Here is a 15,225-nt window from a genome sequence, read left to right as displayed (position 1 = left end):
GCTTAGAGGCCCAACCGAGACCAGCACCTTATTGTGCCGGGTGCTGCACAGAGACAGACAGGCCCTGCCCCGCGCAGGTGACAATCTAAGCAAACAAGACAAGGGGTGGGAGGAGAAACTGAGGCACAGTGCAGAGCCATGACTTGCCCACGGTGACACGGCAGAGCTGGGAATAGAACCGTGAGTCCTGCCTCCCCGCCCAGTGTCCCTGCCACCAGGCCGGGCTGCCACAAGCCATCAAGCCCTCGCCAGTGAGTCTCAGGGCGTTTGACCACTGGGCCACGCTGCCTCTTGTCAGGTCTGGGACAAGCTCAAGCAGCCAGCACCTGACGCAGCCGTTGGGATCCCGGTCCGGCACACGCTGCCGTGGGCACTGCCACTGGCTGGCTAATCGGCGCTGAAGGAATTCCACATTTCTCTCTGCAGGGGCGCAAGGTACCAGGCGCCCGGCAGCCACAGCCGAGGGAAACAATGAATGCAAACCCCAGGAACAGAGCAACCCCGCCAGCTGCTCAACCCCAGCCAAGCTGGCTCCCAGCCCCTTAGCGAATCCGGCTCCCATTAATTGGACATGAGACAAGAGGCCGCCTCGCTAGGCCCCAGCGAGATGCCAGGCCGGCGAGGCCATGAGCAGCAGAGACCCCGTGGCATAGAGCGAAGGGACAGAGCCGGGGCTGGGCCCCACCTGCACTGACTCAGGGGCTAAGTCTGGGGGCGGGCGGGTTGAGAGGAGGGGACGGGGGCGGGGTATCAGCATGAACCCCATTCGCTGGGTCACTTCCATCGTGGGCCCTCGGGGGGGCCCGTCCCTTTGATCCCAGTCTGTGCAGCGCCCGGCCCGCCGAGCCCTGACGCAAGACTCAGGCTCCTGGCGCTGCCCCAGCACAGCGAATTCACAACAACAGGGCTGGGCCAGAGCGTTTAACCGTCCCAGGGCTCCACACCCAGGAGATGGGCGGGGGCTGAGGGGGGCGCTGAGACTCTGAGGGGTCCTCTTGTGCCACCCAGGAAGGAGCAGAGCCCAGACAAATCCCAGGTGTCTCAAGTCCCAGTGGCTTGGTGTAACCACTAGTGCACATTGCCTCCCCCTTGGCCAGCGGCAGCACCCAGGGATCCTGACCGCTGCTCTAATCACCCACCGCCCGGCCCCAGACCTGGGAATAGAACCCAGGAGTCCTGGCTCCCAGTCCCCCTCCCCCGGCTGCCAGCTGTCTTTGAACAGGGGGCACACGGACGCTGGGGAACGGGGCCCCCCGCCCTGACGGCTGTTTATTTACAGAGCAGGCACAACCTGAGCAGGGCAGGTGGCTCCCACCCACACCAGGCCCTGCCTGCATGCCAAACCCTGCCCAAGGAGCAGCTCCAGGCCTACGGTCGCTCCAACAAGGGGTCGGTTAGCGCCCAGTGTGGGGCGGGTTCTGGGCCGCGGGCACCCAGAGCCAGGGGGAGTGTTTCACAAAGGGCTTTTGCGGCAGAGTATAGAGAGTCCTGGGACCTCGCCAGCCCCGCCCAGCCCAGCTCCCGGGTGCTTGCTCCCTGGTGCCCACTCCCCAGTGCAGGGAGAGAAGTGGAATTGCCCAGGGGCTGGGGGGCGTTTCCCTGAGTGGGGGGAGGGGATTTTAACTGCCGGGGACCCCGGTTTGGCCCGGCGCCGGCAGGGTGACCTGGCCTCTCCCCTTCTCCACCGCTTGGAAGATCAGACCCCAGGTGGCTTCTGACACCAGGGCGTCCGGCTCCCTCCCGCCCAGTCCCCTTGGCTCTGCGCTGCAATCTCTCTGCCTTGGGAAGTCTGCCCCTTCCCCTGCCTCGTGCCAGGTACCCAGGCTGGGCAAGCACTGCCTGGCAGCGGGGGCCGAGCGTGTCCTGGCAGGGTGGCAGGGCCAGCCCACAGATAAACGCTGACACGCCTACTGGGGCGGTCAGGGAAGCCAGGTGGGGTCTAAAGCAATCAATGAGCATCCTTCCTTGTGGCGCCAGCCAACCAGCCCGCTTCCCGCCCGCTCCTTCGCGGTGCCCAGAGGCCCGAGGGAGGGACCATCTCGTACCCTGCCCCAACCGGGGCCTGCTCGCCTGACGTCGCCCTCCCCATGCTCAGCCAGCCGCCTGCCCTGGGCGCGCGCTGGGAGAGGGCACCCGCCGCTGCCCAGCCAGGGCGGCAGGGGACCCTGCGGCCCGATGTCAGTCAGGAAGGGCTGCAGTGCAATCTCTGGGAGGCAGATTGGCCTCGGATCAGCCATAGCAAACTCCTACCTCCCCTGGCCCAGGGGGACCACCAGGGTTAGCCTAGTGCAGGAGACCAGGGCTCCCTCCGGCCTGGTATGCGACGCCTGCCACGCGGCCTCAGAATAGTGATGGTCAGGAGGCGTATTATCTAGAGCACGCAGCCCAGACTGGGCCCCATGGTGCCAGGTGCTCACAGACAGACAGTCCCTGCCCCATAGAGATCTCAGCCTAAGCAGACCCAGGGCGGGAAAGGAAACTGAGGCACGCAGAGAGGAAATGACTTGCCCAGCAGGTCAGCAGCAGAGCCAGGAATAGAAGCCAGGAAGCCAGCCCTGCCCCCTGAGTTACATTGTCCCTCCTCGGATGTCTCTCCTGCTCCACGGGCTCAGAGCAGCCATTAGCCCAGCAGCCCGTCTCAGACAGCAGCCAGGACAAGGTGCTACAGAGGAAGGTGCCTGGATGGACTATACAACCATGCAGTTCATGCCCTAACCTGCCTCTAGGGGACGTTCCTTCCTGACCCTGGGGGGGTTCGGGTTGACTTGTGCCCTGATGCATGAGGGTGTATATCCCTCAGCCCTTAGCTAGGATTGCTGAAGGACAGACCAGATGTTCCTTCTATTGTCCCCAGGGGCTGAGATTGGGGATCTAGGGGCATTTGGGATCAGGGTCCCTTAAGGCCCTTGGAAAATGCTGGGGTATGTATTTAACGCTTTCCTGAATCGTACTGAGCCCTTGACCATGCTGCTACACCTTGGAGCGGTGAGTCCCGCAGGCTAGGGGGTATCTCCATGTATAAGAAAAGGGGATTTCCTGCTAGCCGCATGGTCGGTTTGTCTGTTATATCTGAGCGGCTTCGTCCGCCCGTGGGCTCCCCGGCGCGTATCCACTGAACATGCAGGGGGGTGTCAGGTGCTTCCCTGCCGCGGAAGATGCGATGGAGCCGGAAGAGACTCCGAGTGGCACAGGACAGCTGGAGGCTTCCATATGGCCTGGTATCTGCCCTAGGACCAAGGCAGACCCGGGATGGCCCCTTTGGCTTTCCCTTGCCATGGGGACCGTACCCTGGAGGACTCCCAGAGGCAGGGTCCTTCCTTCCCTCCTCCAGACACTCAGACCCCCCAGCCCCACCCACCCAAAAACATTCCTCAAAGTGGAGAGAGGCTCAGCCGGCTCCCCCCGCCCCAGCAGAGGGGTTGTTCTAGCGAGATCAAGGCTGCCCATGGGGTTACCAGCCTGCTAGCTGGCTGCCGGGCTGGGAGCCTCTGGGAGCACAGCGCCTCCTAGGGGACGCTCAGCACCGCCTGGGCAGTGGCCCTCGCCATGCATCGAGACCCCGCCAAAGCCAGGCGGGCAGAGCTAGAGGCCCAGGGAAATTCCCAAGGCAGGAACCTGTCTGCGAGGCAAGCCCATGCTCCAGAACAGCTGCAGGCTCCCGGGGAGCGGGCAGGTGGGGGGGGGGCTGCTCCCTGCCCCGGGGCTCCCACCAGGCAGCAGTTCTGAGCACCCAGGGAGTTCAGAGCAGCCCCTTACTGCAGCAAGGGGAGCTGGTCTGGGTGCTCTCAGCACCACTGCTCCTCCCCTGAGCCCCACAGGAGAAGGGGGCACCTCTGCCAGCCCCCCCCCCCCGAAACACAGCCAGCATGACCCGCTGGTACCCCCCACGCCCAGCCCCCTCTGCGAGCTGCTGGCCCCCACGGGCCCAGCCACACTCTGAGGTGGGGACACAGCACCTAATGCAGGGAGGGCGCAGGGTGTGGTTTAAAGACACGCCCAGGAGTCAGGATGCCTGGGTTCTATCCCTGGCTAAGGGAGGGAGTGGGGCCTAGTGGTTAGAGCGAATGGGGCTAGGAACCAGGACTCCTGGGTTCTATTCCCAGCTCTGGGAAGGGAGTGGGGTCTAGTGGTTAGAGCAGGGGGGCGACAGAGGAGTCACTTGCCCTCTGCCAGTGGGGCTGCCGACAGCGGGGTGGCGAGTGTCCATCGTTAGTGCCTGGAGACCCTGGGATGGGAATCGGTGGGCAGGCACATTGTTCTGGCTCAGGGCCAATGCCAAGCTCGGGATCAAAGCACTGCCATTCTTCACACGAGGTAACTCTGCACCAGTGAGCTGGAGATTAAGCAAATCCTTCACACAATGGAGCCAGGGCTCTGCTGCCAGGGTGGTCCTGCAATAAGGGCTGCGGGGCGGGAGCACCGAAATCCTTCTCTTCCCCAGGCTGGACCTGTCCTGACATTTCATCCCCTGCTTTATTGTGAAAATCCGGATAATTATACCCCACACTGCATTGGGAGGAGACGTACACGGAGGCACGTGTCCCGTGGTTACTACAGGGGACCGGGAGCCAGCGCTACTCCTTGTTCTGCTGTTGATGTGCTGTGCAAGGCTCCACCTCTCTTTGTGCCTCAGTTTCCCCATCTATATACAATACAAGACACCGCTCCTGTGAGGCTCTCATAGTGCTTCAATCACAAGTTAGCCCCACAGGCCCTTTGTGACATGGGTAAAGGGATCACTTCATGTGACACTGAAATGCAGCCACCTCTGGGGTGGAACACAGCAGCTGTTTAACAGCCGCATGGCCACCAGCACTGCTGGCATTGCCCATGCACTGGACAGTAGGGTGTGGGAGGCAGCCGGAGCAAAGACAAGCATCCAATCAGAGGGCTCTGCCACCTCCCAGAAGAGCCTCGCTGGATGCTAAGGTCCCAGAGTCCTAGAACAGAAGCCAGCTTCTCATCCCGCCCGGGATCCCCCCGAAGCCAGAGCTCAGAGATGGACGGGAGACAGCAGGGCTTGCTGCACCCCCCAGCCAATGCAGAGATGGTCCTAATCAGACCCACCCATGCTGCTGCTAAGGTCCCAAGCAAAGGAGCGACAGCCCTTTCCCCGCGTGCCCACTGCACCCCCTGACTCGGGACAGGAGCGTCCAGGCCAGATGGTGGTTTGTTCCCCCCCACGCACACACACAGACACCCTTTACAGGGGAAGTTCCCGCTCCCCAGCCCTAAACACCAGCCCAGACAGCCCAGCCTCGACTGGGCACAGGGGCAGGGCGAGGCCCGAGGGGCCAGGGCCATCTGCCACTGGGCTTTCAGGTGGGGAGCCTGAGGCGAGAGGGGCAGCCCATGCCAAGGATGGCCGAGGCTCCCGCTCCAGCGAGCTGCCTTCCCCAGCCACCCAGACAAATGTTGGCCCCGGAGCAGCGTTAAAGATTAATGGGCGGCTCGAGGGGCAGCCGACACCATCTGGGCCCCGGCGGCACCGCCAGTCATTTGCGAGCCCCCCGCAACCGAGCGTCTCCTGGGATCTTAGGGAGGCCCCGGGGCCATGCTCGCCAAGGGCTGGAAAAGCCAGACACTGCCCAGCTGGCCAAGGGGGGCCTTTCCCATGGAGCCCCCTTGTCCCCCCCGACAAGCATCCCTCTCTCTGGAGGGGTCCCCAGCCTCTCCCCTGACACGGTGCCTCCTGGCGGCTCCGATCTGCAATGGCACCGCAGACCACCCCAGTGGCCAGCTCCTCGGGAGAGGTCCCTCCAGGCCCCCAGCCGGCTACCATAGTGCCGGATCCCGCAGCCCGCATGTGGTTACCCCAGGCCCTGCCAGATCTACCGAGAGCCCAGCAGGGCCCCCTGAGCTTCCCCCAATGGCCTGACCCTCCCCCTCAGACTCCCTCCCCCACTGTGACAGCAACCAACCCCCACTTTCAACATGCACCTCCTCCAAGGAGTCAGACCCTCTCTGCCACCATGGGCACCTGCTGACCCCCTGCAGCCCCCCTCGCGCTAAGGGCACCTGCTGACCCGCCTCCCCTGGCACCAGACCCCCTCCCCCTACCACCATGGGCTGACCCCCCCTCCCCTGGCACCATGGGCACCTGCAGCCCCCCCTCCCCTTACCTGCGCCGCAGCCCTGGCCGTGCGAGGTCGGGCCCCCGCCGAGCCGGTCCAGCAGCGCCCCCAGCAGGCGCTCGGGGCTGTCGGGCGGGCCCGGGGGCCAGCAGCAGGTGGCGGCGGGCTCGGGGCTGAGCGGCGGCTCCCCGCCGCCGGGGGACAGCTCCTCGGAGGAGAAGGACGAGGGGGACCGGAGGGCGGCGTCCGGGGGCCGCAGCTCCAGCCAGCGCCCGTCGCCGCCGGGCCGGGCCGGCTCCATGCCCCGCTCGGGCTCCTCGGCGGGCTCCCGGAGGAAGCCGGGCAGCAGCAAGCGGGAGACGCTGGGGCGGCGCTGCAGCCCCCCCGGCCCGGCCCCGGGCCCGGCCCCGGCCCGGCCCGCCAGGTGCGAGCCCTGCTTCTTCAGGAATTTCTCCAGCGGCTTCATGCCCGGCCGGCCGGGGCGCGCCGCGGGGGCGCACGGGGGGCGCCCGGCTCCGCGCTGCGCTCCGGGCCGGGGGGCTCAGGGGGCCATGGGCCCCGGCGGCGGGAGGGACGGGCAGCCCCGGGCTCGCTCCCTGGCGCAGGCTCCGGGCCCGGGCACTGCCCCGCGGCGGGGGGCTCTGCGGCGGGCGGGCGGGCGGCGCTGCCCCGGCGCCCCGGGATGCGGGGATGCCAGAACCGCACCAGCCCGGCGCCTGCCTCCTCCCCGGGAAGGTAACGAGCTCCAGGCTCCGCCCCCTCGCCCGCTTCGCCCCGCCCCCTCGCCTCCGCACGTTGCTCCTGCCAAGGGAAACACCTTGATCTGGCAGGAGGCGGCTCAGAATAAACCCGGGCCAGGGGCGGGGCGCACCTACAGGGCATCGGGGTGTGTCTGCGCGGGGTACAGCCCTGGGCGCATGGGGGGCGGTTTGAGAGGAGAATCCCACCCATGCTGGGGGGGGGGCTCAGACTTGGGGAGACCAGGCCCCTTTGGGGGTGAGAGAACAGGGAAAAGCCTGGCTGTGGGGCGGGAGGTGGAGATTTGGGGTGACACCTGCAGCCGCTTGGCTGTGGGGAGATCACATCCCAGGGAGCGGGAGCCGGGGTCGGCAGAGTTCCCACCCCCCCAAGTTCCGTAGGCCCAGACCCTCCCAGGTATTTCAGCTCCTAACTTCCAGTGTAGTCCAGGGGAGTTAGGAGCCTCACATCTTCAAGGCTCGAGAATGTAGGGAGAGTCTGAGGCCAGACCTTGCCTCGCCTGGGCCCGACACCCCTAGACGGAGCCCAATGTGCCCCTGCAGAGAGCCAGAGAGCCCCAGCTGGGGCCGGTGCCCCAGGCCCAGGGGGCTGGTGCTGGGGGTGTGGCCGCGCCCCCCACCTTGAAGTAACCATAGCAACCGAAGGCCTGGTTCCATCCCCCAGACGTTTCCGGGTTTGTTCAGAGGCTTCCAGCACCTGTCCCAGCGCCCCCGAGAGTCCCCAGCCAGCCAGAGCCTCGGCGGGCTCCCATCGGACTTGCAGCTCAGAGCAGGAAGGCCGAGGCGTCGCCCTTCCCGGTTGCTTGTGGCTGCCCTGGCTCTGGCCCGGCCCCTGGGATTGCCGGGGGGATCTCAGCCTTCGGTCCGGTCGCTAGTCCTGCAGCGGGGAGAAAACCTGGCAAAGGAAGCCCCGGAAGGTTCCAAGCCCAGGGGCCACCACGCAGAGCCCCCATATTTAATTTCTTTTTAAAATCTCATGATTTTGGAGCCAGGCTCCTGATCTTGGCGTCGGAGGCACCATTGCATCTTGTGTTTTCACTCAGTTCCCAATCGCTGCGGTTGGCCTTGTCTTCAGTTGTGCGGATGGGGAAACTGAGGAACAGAGCTGTGTCGTGACCTGCCCAGCTGGGGAGAGAACCCAGGAGTCCTGACTCGCAGCCCCCGAAACTAATTGACTGCTCTGTATCAGTTGTGACGATTGAGACCTAAAAGGAGGGTTTTGTGCTGGAGGGAGCTAGGGTAGCGCTTTTCAGTCATATGGATCAAGGCTACGCTGGGTCCTATAGGAGGAAAGCGGATCACGAATATCGTTTACGTCTTGTACAGACCATATATATCCTTCAGGAAGCAAAAACAACTCGATAGAGGCCTCTGGATGCTACCACTATATGGGTGATTAATATCATACAATAATCTGGGAGTGGGACTTGTGAGAGCTGTACTTTGATCTCTCAGGATTTCTGGGTTCTATTCCCAGCTCTGAGCCTTTGGACCAGTCACCGCCCCACCCTGTGCCTCAGTTTCCCCCATGATACCATGCGGGGGAAGCTACTTACTTTTGTGCTTTGATAGCCTCATTGGAAAGCAATTGATCCACGGTCTTTTGACCATCCCTCTCCAGCACAAACTTTCTGGGATCGACTTCCAGGCACGTTGCTAACACGGTCTGTCGCCCTTCCTAAAGGCCTGCTGGTGTTTGACGTGCCTCTTTCCCGGCTGCTTGACGAGAACTTGAAAGCGACGTGTGAAATCACGCCGGGGGCTGGAGCGTTTTCTGGCGCGCGGCCGTTCTCAGAGCCTTGCTGACCCTGGGTCACAACATCCCCAGGGACGAAGAGTTTATTGCCAGTGCATTTGATAGCGTGTTTTTAATGGATTCTTAAAGCTGGGTCTAATACCAGCCCCATCGCTATTCACAGCCGCTAGGGACCGGCGCCTTAACACTCGGCCTGCACAGAACCCTTCGCACTGCTGGATGCTCTCGCTGTTGTCGCAGCTCAGGCCCAGGTCGGCAACGTGCTTCGGCATCCTCGAGGAATGGAGGATTTAAGCGTGTGCTCAACTGGGCTCTAATCCGCACCCAAGCAGCACCCTGTGTGTATTGCGTGACACAAAAACGCAGGAATCTCCACTGCCCGACTGCCGCACCCTGGCTGCAGTCAGAAATTCCACGTGGAACAGCTCCTCCTGGCTGCTTGGGCATCTCCTTGGAAGTGAACCGAGTCCTAGCGAGGGGAGCGCTGGGGAGCTGCTGGGGCAAGAATGACACAGGCTGACAAGGAGAAGGGTTTGCAGGGTCAGACCCACAGACAGAGCCCCAGCGAAAATCACAGACACCACAGAGGGATCCGTTTCACTTTCCGGTGTCTTGCACAGTTTGCTTGCTGTGCGCCATGGGTCTGTTTATTTTCTGAGTTGCCCATAAATGCCGATGGCCTAGAAATATCTCAGCTCGCTGGCTAGCTACCTGAGCAGGCTGCTGGCATGCCTGAGGGCCCAGCATTGCAGAGAATTGTTCAAATCCACCCCAACACCCTCTTCATTGAAAGAGCTCGACGGACACAGACAACATGACTAGCCCCGTTGGTTTGTAACAGCCAGAGCCACAGGCACGTCCCCTTGTCATACAAACCCTGCGTTCCGTTCCTACACGGCTTGGCAGGGGCCGCTCCCCCCTGGATCCCGTTCTAGGGTCACCCCCCACTGGGTCAAGGACCAAGTGCCCAGGGAGCAGCCAGGCTGGAGAGCAGCTCAGAGAGGCTGTATTTGTCTGAGTGAACCAGGAGACCCTCGGGGTTGGGGCCATGGGGCTGGAGCCTGATCTTGGTTTCTGCAGATGGGTGCTGGCCTGGCTGGGAGCTGAATCCAGCCCCACAGCTGATGAGTGTCAAGCGCTACGTCGCGTGTGGCCCAGCCCCCGCCGATGGCCTGGGGAGTAGGATCAGTGCGATTCCCACCCCCGCCCCGAACACCCTTCCCTGCCACATGGGACTGGAGTTCAGCTGCCATGACTGAGCTTCTCCTCCTCCTGCGGCGGCTGGAGAACGGCCCAGAACGTCTCCGAGCAGGCCCGGGCAGCATTCTGCCTCCTCTGCCTGGCTGCCTTGCCGGGCACTGGGGAGCCCCGGCCGACGGACGGTTCCCTGCCAGCGGGAGGAAGCCGGGCGAGGCGAAGGGGAACAGGAATGTCAGGCCAGGCGAGCCGGGACAGGCAGCAGGGCTGGGCCCGCCGCTCGGAGCAGGAAGCCGAGCGCCGTTTTGTGTGGGAGGCCGGTAATTGTGGATCGAAAACAAGGGACCTTGCCGATGAGCGATGGGGCCTTCCCCCCGTCACCCTCTCTCCAGGGCCTCGCTGGGGCTAGACATGGGGCTCCGGATGATGCCGGCTGCCAGCAGGGACACGTGTCCTGATGCTCCCCATGGGGATCGGGCTCTGCCCGGCTGGGGGGGCAGCGTGAAGGAGCGGAAGCAGAGGTCTGTCTCCCCCAGCCCAGCCATCTCCCTGCTGGGGTCCTCCCCACTCATCCTCCCCCAGCCCCGAGCCGCGCACCCCCAGCTGTCAGCAGCCCCCGTGAGACGGGCAAGGAGCCGCCCAGGCCCCTGGGCCCAGACGGGATTGAGATTGGAAGTGGCATGAAAAGGGGGAGGGGCCCTGCTTACAGCCATTGTCATGGAAACGCCTGAGTTTGTAACAGTCATGGAAGGGGGGGGCCAATAGCAATTCTTGGGAACAAGAGTGTGCAAGCCCCTCCCCGCCCCAGCTCTGCCAGTGCCCCTCACTCCCGACCCGCAGCCCCTGGGCTCCCCCCACCCCCCCCAGCTCTGCCGGTGCCCCTCACTCCCGACCCGCAGCCCCTGGGCTCCCCCCACCACCCCCAGATCTGCCAGTGCCCCTCACTCCTGACCTGCAGCCCCTGGGCTCCCCCGACCCTCCCCCAGATCTGCCGGTGCCCCTCACTCCTGACCTGCAGCCCCTGGGCTCCCCCCCCCACCCCCAGCTCTGCCGGTGCCCCTCACTCCCGACCCGCAGCCCCTACTAGCCCAGCCCGATGCTCAGCTGACCCACGGCTGTCAGTCGTTCTGACCCCTGTGGGGGATTTCGCCAGCACAGCTGTTAGTGGACCAGCCCCACCAGCTGGGATTTGTGCCCCGATCTAGGACCCAGACACCCCTGGAGGGGTGGGGCCCAGGAGCCCACTCGACCCTCTGAACCCACTTCCCAGAGACTGGGGAGGGCGGGGAGGGTTAAATAGCGGCTGTTGGCTCACACATTGCCCAGGTGGCAGTTGCCCCCAGCCCTGGCAGGGGGCCCTTGGGGACACCAGCCGACCGGCTGTTTCAGTCCCTCGCCAGCGGTGCTCAGCCAGGGCCCAGTGACAGGCTCTGACACCAAAGCTCCCCGCCCCCCGGGATCCAGGCTCTCTGGGTCTCTCGGGCGGAGGCAGAGGGGCTGGGCTGGGCTGGGGGTAACATTTACAACCAGGGTCCAGCTTGCACCAATCAGCCCCCCGGGAACCAATGCACCCCCCTGCTTCCCCCAGCCCCGGGGGTCACCTGGTCCGGAGCTATCCCCCCCACAGCTCGGGCAGCCCAAAGCCCCTCGCCCGCAAAATAAAATTAAAACCCAGGCGTTGGCTCCTGCGTGGGGTCCTTCGGCCTGTGGGGCTCACACCACTGGGGGGCCAATTCCTGCCCCAGAGGAGTCACCGCGCAGGGCCAGGGACGTGCAGCCAGGCCCTTGACTGCAAAAGGGCCCCACCTTAGGCCGTGACAGCCCCGAGGCCAGGGTGAGGGGCTGGGCCAGGTGAGCAGGCCTCCACGCCGCAGTGTCCCCTCTTCAGCAGCCTTCATGGCCCAAGTGGGCCAGAGAGAGACCCCACCCCACCCCCGAGCCCACCAGGGCAGGGAAGCAGCAGCTAGATGGATCGTATGTGAGATTGTGTGTGCCCGCCCTGTCCTGCTCCTCCACCTGCCCCTGCCCTGTGGATAGACACAGGCCCCAGCAGCTCCTGACCCCCCTGTGCCCCGGCCCCGCCCCGCCAGCCTTCTCATTCCTGCTGAGCCTTCCAGCCGCGCCCGCTCGGCCACACCGACTAATCCCATTAGTGCTGCCCAGCTCCCCGAGGAGACGAGGCAGCTCCAGGAGCCGCCCTCTGCTCGGCTCAGCTCCGGGATCTGGCCAAGCGGGGTCCTGCCACAGGGCACCCAGCTGGCGTCAGCGCTGCAGCCGCTTGGCAAAGGGGTCAGCTTGTGCCCCTGCCCCAGGGAGCCCCGGCCCAGCCCCTGCTCCAGGCCCGCAGGTCGCCTCCCCCACCCCCTGCAGGGCTGGACTGAGGCGCGTTAATTACGATTATTGCAGACGCTCATGTGGGAGCCCACAGGGCTCTCGGGGCCACGCGAGGGCCAGGGTCCCAGGAGCCCCGGCCGCAGGGCTGGAGCCGCGCTCAGAACCACGACACTGGCCTGGAGACGCCGCCGTTCCTGTGGCAAGACCTTTGTGCCCCACGGACACTGGCACTTTGCTGGCAGCGCCTCACGGGCCTCCCCCCCGAGCCCAGATGGGCAGGAAGCTGCCCCGCCTGGGGGAGGGGGCATGGACCCAGCATGCAATTACCCGGCACAACCCGTGCCTGAGAAGGGGCGCGCCGGCTCTGGGGCTCATGGACGTCTGGCCCAGGCTTCAGGCCTGGGGAGCTGGACTCCCGGCTCTGACTCCTGGCTCAGCCGCTGAATCCCGGCCTGGCCTGGGGTGGGGCCCTCCACTGACCCCGGGCGCTCGGGGCGGATTCCCAGAGGCCTCTAAGCAGCCGCAGCTCTGGCTGGGGCAGACACCGCCCAGGACATGATGGGCCCTACCGGGGCCGGGCTCCCCTTACCTGGGCCGCGCTCCCAGCCCGGCCTGCTACCCCTGCCCGTGGCCCTCCTGCGCCAAAATCCCCCTTGCAAAATGGGAGCACAGACAGCAGCCGGTGCCAGATCTCAGCCCCTATGGGATAATGGGGTGGGGGTTGGGACCAGCCGTTTGGGGGAGAGCCTAACCCAGCCGCCAGGCACAGCCCTGCCAGCCCTGCAGTGCCACACATCACGAGTCAGGCTCCCTGCAAATCATGCAAGGGGCTTTGAACTCAGGAAACGATGTAAAAGTAACAGGTTTGGGGGGCTCTTTATTTGCCTTCTGCTTGTTGAGCTTTTAGGGTGCTCTGGGGTCCCCCCGTGCAGCTTTTTCCACAGCCAGCAGGGCTGGGGACTTACTGGCTCTGTCAGAAGGAAGGCTGAGATCGGCACAGACCCCCTTGACTCCAGGAGCTGGGGCTTTAAGGAAAGCAATGATTATCCTGAGACTCACGACAAAACCATAAGAGTTGGCCACGCTGCGCCGCTCCCCAGCTCCAGGCGCCGGCCAAACGGACACCCCAGAAGCAGTGCCGCCCAGCCAGGCCGGAGCAGCGCGGCCGACAAAGGAGATGGGGCTCAGGTGTATTTTGGGAAATCAACCAAAGCTGGAGCCGCCTGGGGCCTAGCGAGCCCTTCGGGGCTGGCAGAGGGTTCACCCCTGGGCAACTGGCAGTGAAGGCCGCAGCCGGGGGGAGCAGTTACTCGCTGTGTCAATCACCTGCTGGGGGAGACATGATACAGCCAGCCAGGGTGCCCCCTCCCTTGCAGCACCCCCAAACTGCCCCCTCACCCCCAGTCAGGGGGGGCCCAGAAAGGGGGACCCAGCCTGGTGAGGGGCCAGGGGGATGTTGGTGCCAGCAGGTCTGAGGTAACAAAAGGGCCCAAACATCTGCCCCCCCCCCCGCCATGCCGCCCTCTGAAGCTAGCACAGCATCTGACTCCAGCCCGTGGCAGGGAGTTCCACAAGCCCGTCACGTGCTGCGCCGAGGAGCAAGACTCATGGGCAGCGGGGAGGACGCAGGGACCACAGGGAACATCCCTCGCCCGTGCTCCAGCGACTGGGCCCCGCTGCCCGGCTCCAAAAACCAGCCGGACTGGGACTGCCGGGGGGGGGTTTGGGAGGGGAAGGGAGCCCGGGGGAATCTCATCAGCTCCTCCCGGCAGGCGCTGTGTGTTGCCATGTTAAGCCGGTTGCTTGGTAACATCCTCTAGGGAAAAGGAGCCAGAGCAAAGCTGCTTCCCCGTCAATGCCAGACGGAGCCCCCCAGTGCCGGGCCTGACGCCCCCCTGCCCCTTCCCCGCAATGCCTGCAGGAGGGACCTGGCTCCTGGCCCCAGCTGGAGCCAGGGGTGCGCATGATCTTCTGCTCCTGGGTCCAGCTTCTAGCTGCACCACCCCAGAGAGACCCCCCCCATGCCACCCCACTTCTGCCCCCAACCCCCCTCTAACCCCATGACCCCAAAATCCCCTACCCCCAACACCACCCCCCCCCCCATAACCCTCTGCCCCCAAAACCTTCCACACCGTGGCTCACCAACTCTTCCCTTCTCTCTGTACCCCCCTGCAGGGGGTGGGGGACTGTGACCTCACTCTTCAGGCGGAGCTTCCTGAGCCCAGGGTGGGGGCTCCCCACTTCCCTGCTAGCTGGGGTGACTGGCTGGGCCTTTGCCCAGGTCTCTGGGGCCTCGGCATGACCCAGCTGCCAGCAGGCCTGAGCCAGGGCTGGGGCCGACAGGCAGGCTGAGGCTAGCAAGTCCCCTCCCTCCTACCAGCTGTGGGGTAGGTCTCAGCCCAGCATGACCCAGGGGAGCTGATCTCAGCCCCACTCCTCTGCAAGGGGCACTGCTGAGGCCTGGCAGCCTGTGCCAGCCCCTCCCCCAGGGACTCAGCTGCATTTAACCCTAACCCTTCCCCCCGCCCCCGGGGACCAGCAGAGCCCCCCCATACCCCCCGGGTCTGCACACCGCTGCAAGAAGGAGCAGGGCAACAGCACATACCAGCTGAGCCGCAGATGGGAGCCGAGAGCTGCCTGCCACGCAGATGGTGCCGGGGAGTTGGAGAAGAACTGCCAGCCGGGTGCAGCTGAGACAGCGCCCGGCTTCGTGTCCAGAGGGGAGGGTGCAGGCTGGGCCCCAAGCACCCGCAGGGACAGGGAGTGGGCACAGAGGGCACGGGCCGGTGCCAGCAGCTGCTGGGGAGGACCCAGGAGCTCTAGACCCAGGACTTTGATGGAGGCAGCTGCCCACTAGGAGCAGGGCAGAGACCCACCCTGTTCAGCTCCCACAACTATCCCAGGGAACGAGCGCACCCGATATTCCAGCCCCACTGTGCGGGCGTCTCGCGAGGGGACAGAGTCCTTGTCTACCTGAGCAGCCAAGACAGAGGGAGGGGATATGGGCACAGAGCTGGGACCCAAAGCCAGGAGCCCCGCCCCCCATACCCCTCTCTCACAGGAAACCCACCTGCCCTGACAAAGCATTGCTGGGATCGGGGCTTTT

Source organism: Natator depressus, chromosome 27 (genome assembly GCF_965152275.1).
Source record: "Natator depressus isolate rNatDep1 chromosome 27, rNatDep2.hap1, whole genome shotgun sequence".
NCBI lineage: Eukaryota > Metazoa > Chordata > Testudines > Cheloniidae > Natator > Natator depressus.
The sequence above is the reverse complement of the archived record's forward strand: the minus strand, read 5'-3'. Positions refer to the sequence as shown.